The sequence below is a fragment of the Saccopteryx bilineata genome, chromosome 1 (genome assembly GCF_036850765.1).
Source record: "Saccopteryx bilineata isolate mSacBil1 chromosome 1, mSacBil1_pri_phased_curated, whole genome shotgun sequence".
Classification (NCBI taxonomy): domain Eukaryota; kingdom Metazoa; phylum Chordata; class Mammalia; order Chiroptera; family Emballonuridae; genus Saccopteryx; species Saccopteryx bilineata.
Genome location: NC_089490.1, coordinates 31,583,590 through 31,590,890, shown reverse-complemented (window position 1 = coordinate 31,590,890; position 7,301 = coordinate 31,583,590). Strand labels below are relative to the sequence as shown.

General features: G+C 33.3%; 1 non-coding gene across 1 annotated transcript; it reads right to left on the bottom strand.

Moving 5' to 3' along the window:
* Nucleotides 1–482: 482 nt before the first annotated feature.
* On the bottom strand, nt 483–589 carry LOC136321682 (U6 spliceosomal RNA). Its single transcript, XR_010728816.1, has one exon. It is a non-coding gene; the product is annotated as a U6 spliceosomal RNA (small nuclear RNA).
* Between the last annotated feature and the right edge of the window lie 6,712 nt (nt 590–7,301).

Genomic DNA, 7,301 nt, shown 5'->3' with positions numbered 1-7,301 from the left:
GAATTTTAAGTCAGTTTATTATCATGAGAATATGTTTGTTACAATCTGACCTTAAATAATACATGTCTAATGTGTGTAATAAAAATCTCTATAATCCTATTTTAATAAATTTCATAAAACCAGTGGGTATAAAATTCATTGCCAAACTGAACTTCCAGAATTTTCATGTCATAATTTAGTTATCTATATTGATATTTTTCATGTGTATCAAACTCGTTAGGACCCATGCTTTAAACTAAAAGTTTAATCCACTCATTATTGGACAAAATAATTAAAAGTAGTATTCTAAATAACTGTTAATACGGCAATCTTTTTAGTGTAGTAAATACTATTCTCTCCAACATGCCACGATCAAGGTAAAAAAGTGATGTAATTTTTATCTTTTTCTTGTCTAACTGTTCTGGGTAGGACTTTTGTTAAGAAATTGAATAAAAATGGTGAAATTGGGTATTTTAGAAGAAAAGCTTTCAGTATTTTATTGTTGAGTATGGTGTCATCTGTGGGCTTTTCATATGTAGTTTACGCAGGGGCCATGCTAATCTTCTCTGTATCGTTCCAATTTTAGTATATGTGCTGCCGAAGCGAGCACTTCATATGTAGTTTACTATGTAAGTTAATTTCTTCCCATTCCTGGTTTATTAAAAATTTTTATTGTTAAAGGGTGTTAAACTTTGTCAAATGTTTTTCTGCAGCTATAGAGATGATTATGTGGTTTAAATTCTTCATTCTATTAATGTGGTGTATCACATTGATTTTCGTAGTCTGAACCATCCTTGCATATCTGGATAAATGATATTTGATCATGGTGTACAGTCTTTCTTTAACATACTGTTGAATTAGTTTGCTAGAAAAAAAACGGGCAAGAAAAAAAGTAAAGATGATGATGACAGAGTAATGGCGGGGTAGGAAGCGATACCGATAAATCTCCCCCAAACCTCAACAAGATCTTCAACCAGAAACAGAAAAACCTATCCTTGGAGCCTACAGATGTTTCGCAATACACCCAAAGGTATGATCGAGTGAAAAATTGGCTAAATATATAACCAAACCCAGAAGGAAATAGGGAGTAAGAAATGCCAGGAATTACTAAAGGGGGTTCTCCAATCAGATACAAAGAACAAAAAAAAAATAAAGCCACAAGTAAAAGCTCCAAGAAGAACACAATAAAACCAAATTTAAACTGTGACAACAACAAAAAGAAAGGGGGGAGAGGACGGAGATTAACAGTAGCAAAGGACAATGGAGTGCAAAAGTACTCACAAAATAGTGCACTACAATGAACAGGGTAGGAACCCTTTTCATTACCTAAAGGTAACCACCATTGAAAAAACCACCACAGAAGCACATGAGATAAAAAAGATAGCAACAGTGGAAAGATGTATGGAATACAACCAAATAAAAACAAAAGATAGAAAAATGAAAGAGAAGAATCAAACAAGACACAAAACTAACAGAAAGCAATCTATAAAATGGCAATAGGGAACTCACAAGTGTCAATAATTACACTAAATGTAAACAGATTAAACTCACCAATAAAAAGACACAGAGTAGCAGAATGGATTAAAAAAGAAAATCCAACTGTATGCTGCCTACAGGAAACTCATCTAAGTAACAAGGATAAAAACAAATTCAAAGTGAAAGGCTGGAAAACAATACTCCAAGAAAATAACATCCAAAAAAAAGCAGGCGTAGCAATACTCATATCTTATAATGCTGACTACAAGACAGCAAAAGTACTCAGAGACAAAAATGGCCATTTCATAATGGCTAAGGGGACACTGAATCAAGAAGACATAACAATTCTTAATATATATGCACCAAACCAAGGAGCACCAAAATATATAAGACAGCTACTTATTGACCTTAAAACAAAAATTGACAAAAATACAATCATACTTGGAGACCTCAGTACACCGCTGATAGCTCTAGATTGGTCATCCAAACAGAGAATCAACAAAGATATAGTGCCCTTAAACAAAACACTAGAGCACCTGGATATGATAGACATCTACAGGACATTTCATCCCAAAGTGACTGAGTATACATTTTTCTCCAGTGTACATGGATCATTCTCAAGAATTGACCATATGTTGGGCCACAAAAACAACATCAGCAAATTCAGAAAAATTGAAGTTGTACCAAGCATATTTTCTGATTATAAAGCCTTGAAACTAGAATTCAACTGCAAAAAAGAGGAAAAAAATCCCACAAAAATGTGAAAACTAAACAACATACTTTTAAAAAATGAATGGGTCAAAGAAGAAATAAGTGCAGAGATCAAAAGATATATAAAGACTAATGAAAATGACAATACGACATATCAGAATCTATGGGATGCAGCAAAAGCAGTGATAAGAGGGAAATTCATATCACTTCAGGCATATATGAACAAAGAAGAGAGAGCTCAAGTGAACCACTTAACTTCCCACCTTAAGGAACTAGAAAAAGAAGAACAAAGACAACCCAAAACCAGCCGAAGAAAGGAGATAATAAAAATCAGAGCAGAAATAAATGAAATAGAGAACAGTAAAACTATAGAAAAAATTAATAGAACAAAGAGCTGGTTCTTTGAAAAGATCAATAAAATTGACAAACCCTTGGCAAGACTTACCAAGGAAAAAAGAGAAAGAACTCATATAAACAAAATCCAAAATGAAAGAGGAGAAATCACCACGGACACCGTAGATATACAAAGAATTATTGCAGAATACTATGAAAAACTTTATGCCACTAAATTCAACAATCTAGAAGAAATGGATAAATTCCTAGAACAATACAACCTTCCTAGACTGAGTCAAGAAGAAGCAGAAAACCTAAACAGACCTATTAGTAGAGAAGAAATAGAAAAAACCATTAAAAACCTCCCCAAAAATAAAAGCCCAGGCCCTGACGGCTACACCAGCGAATTTTATCAAACATTCAAAGAAGACTTGGTTCCTATTCTACTGAAAGTCTTCCAAAAAATTGAAGAAGAAGCAATACTTCCAAACACATTTTATGAGTCCAACATAACCCTCATACCAAAACCAGGCAAGGATGGCACAAAAAAAGAAAACTACAGACCAATATCTCTAATGAATACAGATGCTAAAATACTAAACAAAATACTAGCAAATCGAATACAACAACATATTAAAAAAATAATACATCATGATCAAGTGGGATTCATCCCAGAATCTCAAGGATGGTTCAACATACGTAAAACGGTTAACGTAATACACCATATCAACAAAACAAAGAACAAAAACCACATGATCTTATCAATAGATGCAGAAAAGGCTTTCGATAAAATACAACACAATTTTATGTTTAAGACTCTCAACAAAATGGGTATAGAAGGAAAATATCTCAACATGATAACGGCCATATATGAGAAACCATCAGCTAACATCATATTAAATGGCACTAAACTGAAGGCTTTCCCCCTTAAATCCGGAACAAGACAGGGTTGTCCACTCTCTCCACTGTTATTTAATGTGGTACTAGAGGGTCTAGCCAGAGCAATCAGACAAGACAAAGAAATTAAAGGCATCCATATTGGAAAAGAAGAAGTAAAGGTATCACTTTTTGCAGATGATATGATCCTATACATCGAAAACCCCAAAGAATCCACAAAAAGACTACTAGAAACAATAAGCCAATACAGTAATGTCGCAGGATACAAAATTAACATACAGAAGTCAATAGCCTTTCTATATGCCAACAATGAAACAACTGAGAATGAACTCAAAAGAATAATCCCCTTCACAATTGCAACAAAAAAAATAAAATACTTAGGAATAAACATAACAAAGAATGTAAAGGACTTATATAATGAAAACTATAAACCATTGTTAAGAGAAATTAAGAAAGATATAATGAGATGGAAGAATATTCCTTGTTCTTGGTTAGGAAGAATAAATATAATCAAGATGGCTATATTACCCAAAGCAATATACAAATTTAATGCAATTCCCATCAAAATTCCAATGACATTTTTTAAAGAAATAGAGCAAAAAAATCATCAGATTTATATGGAACTATAAAAAACCCCGAATAGCCAAAGCAATCCTAAAGAAAAAGAATGAAGCTGGGGGCATTACAATACCTGACTTCAAACTCTATTTAGGGCCACGACAATCAAAACAGCATGGTATTGGCAGAAAAATAGACACTCAGACCAATGGAACAGAATAGAAAGTCCAGAAATAAAACCACATATATATAGTCAAATAATTTTTGATAAAGGGGCCAAGAACATACAATGAAGAAAAGAAAGCCTCTTCAATAAATGGTGCTGGGAAAACTGGAAAGCCACATGCAAAAGAATGAAACTGGACTACAGTGTGTCCCCCTGTACTAAAATTAACTCAAAATGGATCAAAGATCTAAACATAAGACCTGAAACAATAAAGTACATAGAAGAAGACATAGGTACTCAACTCATGGACCTGGGTTTTAAAGAGCATTTTATGAATTTGACTCCAATGGCAAGAGAAGTGAAGGCAAAAATTAATGAATGGGACTACATCAGACTAAGAAGTTTTTGCTCAGCAAGAGAAACTGATAACAAAATAAACAGAAAGCCAACTAAATGGGAAATGATATTTTCAAACAACAGCTCAGATAAGGGCCTAATATCCAAAATATACAAAGAACTCATAAAACTCAACAACAAACAAACAAACAATCCAATAAAAAAATGGGAAGAGGACATGAACAGACACTTCTCCCAAGAGGAAGTACAAATGGCCAACAGATATATGAAAAGATGCTCATCTTCTTTAGTTATTAGAGAAATGCAAATCAAAACTGCAATGAGATACCACCTCACACCTGTTAGATTAGCTATTATTAACAAGACAGGTAATAGCAAATGTTGGAGAGGCTGTGGAGAAAAAGGAACCCTCATACACTGTTGGTGGGAATGTAAAGTAGTACAACCATTATGGAGGAAAGTATGGTGGTTCCTCAAAAAACTGAAAATAGAACTACCTTATGACCCAGCAATCCCTCTACTGGGTATATACCCCAAAAACTCAGAAACATTGATACGTAAAGACACATGCAGCCCCATGTTCACTGCAGCATTGTTCACAGTGGCCAGGACATGGAAACAATCAAAAAGCCCATCAATAGACGACTGGATAAAGAAGATGTGGCACATATACACTATGGAATACTACTCAGCCATAAGAAATGATGACATCGGATCATTTACAGCAAAATGGTGGGATCTTGATAACATGATACGAAGTGAAATAAGTAAATCAGAAAAAACCAGGAACTGCATTATTCCATACGTAGGTGGGACATAAAAGTGAAACCAAGAGACTTTGATAAGAGTGTGGTGGTTACGGGGGGAGGGGGGAAAGGGAGAGGGAAAGGGGGAGGGGCACAAAGAAAACTAGATAGAAGGTGACAGAGGACAATCTGACTTTGGGTGATGGGTATACAACATAATTGAAAGACAAGATAACCTGGACTTGTTGATCTTTGAATATATGTATCCTGATTTATTGATGTTGCCCCATTAAAAAAATAAAATTATAATTAAAAAAAAAAGTAAAGATACTCAAGTCAGAAAGAAAGAAGTGAAATTATTTGTTTGCTGATGATGTAATCTGATATATTAAAAAGCACAAAGACCCCCCCACCCCCCAAATAAAACTAATAAATAAAGTTGCAGGATACAAAATCAGCATATAAAAATCAGTGTGTTTCTATAAACTAACAATGAATTATCTGAAAAGTAAATTTAAAAGAAATCCTAGCTACAAGAGCATCAAAAAGAATAAAATATTTAGAACTAAACTTACCAAAGAGGCAAAAACTATTGTACACAAAAGACTATAAAGCACTGATAAATAAAATGAAGGAACATACTAAGAAATGGAAAGATGCCATGTGTTCATAGATTTGATGACAATATTGTTAAAGTGACCATATTACCCAAAACAATCTTCAGATTCAGGGCAATTTATATCAAAATTCCAATTGCATTTTTCATAAAATAGAAAAAAAATGTAACTGTATATAAAACCAGAGGTACCCAGAAGAAACAAAACAAAATCAGAAGTTTCATATTTCCTCATTTCAAAACATGTTACAAAGCTACAGTAATCAAAACAATATGGTGCTGATTTAAAGTCAGACATATAAACTAAAGGAATAAAATAGAGTTTGCAAATAAAGCTACGTGTGTGTAGTCAACTGGTTATTGACAAGAATACATATTAGAAAAAGGATAGGCTCTTCAAAAAGCAGTGCTGGGAAAAGTGACTAGCACATGTGAAAGAATTCAATTAGAACCTTATCTTATATATATAAATCAACTCAGAATGGATTAAAGACATAATAGATGAGACTGTAAAACTATGATAAGAAAATTGTAGATAAAGCTGCATGAGATTGGTCTTGACAATGATTTATTGGATAAACACCAAAAACACAGCTAACAAAAACAAAATGCACAGATGGATCTACATTGAACTAAAAAAGCTTTGCACAGCAAAGAAAACAACAGAGTGAAAAAATCCTACAAAATAAGAGAAAATATTTTCACACCAGGTATCTGGTATATATGCTATATATATTAATCTTATAGGGGTTAATATTCAAAATATATAAAGAATATCTTCAACTCAATAGCAAAATATTTTTAAAAGATTAAAAAAATGGTCAAAGGCCCAAAATTAGACATTTATCTAAAGAAGACATACAAATGGATAGTCGTTTATGAAAAGATGCTTGTCACTAATCAGCGAGGAAATACAAATCAAACCCACAATGAGGGTTTTGATTTGTATTTTCTCACATTTTTTCAGGGTTTATTATCAAAGAACAAAATATAACGACTGTCGGGAAAGATGTGAAGAAACTGGAACTCTTGTATTCTGTTGTTGGGATTGTAAAATGATGCAGCTGCTATTGAAAACAGTCTAAAATTTTTTCAAAAAATTAAATACATAATCCAGCAATCCCATTTTTGAGGTATTTATCCAAAAGAACAGAAATCAGGATCTTGAAGAGGTATTTTTCCTCTTATATTTATCATAGCATTGTTTACAGTAGCCAAGATATGAAAACAGTCTATGTCCATTGACAGAATATAGAAGAAAATGTGGTATAAATATACAATGGATCATTATTTAACCTTAAGAAAAGGAATTCTCCAACATGCAACATCGTGGATGAATCTTGAGGACACTATGCTAAATGAAATTAGACAGTCACAGGACAGAACTGCATGATACCACTTCTATGAGATATATAGAATAGAATAGTGGGTGCCAAGGGCTGGGAGGAGGGGAAATGGGAGG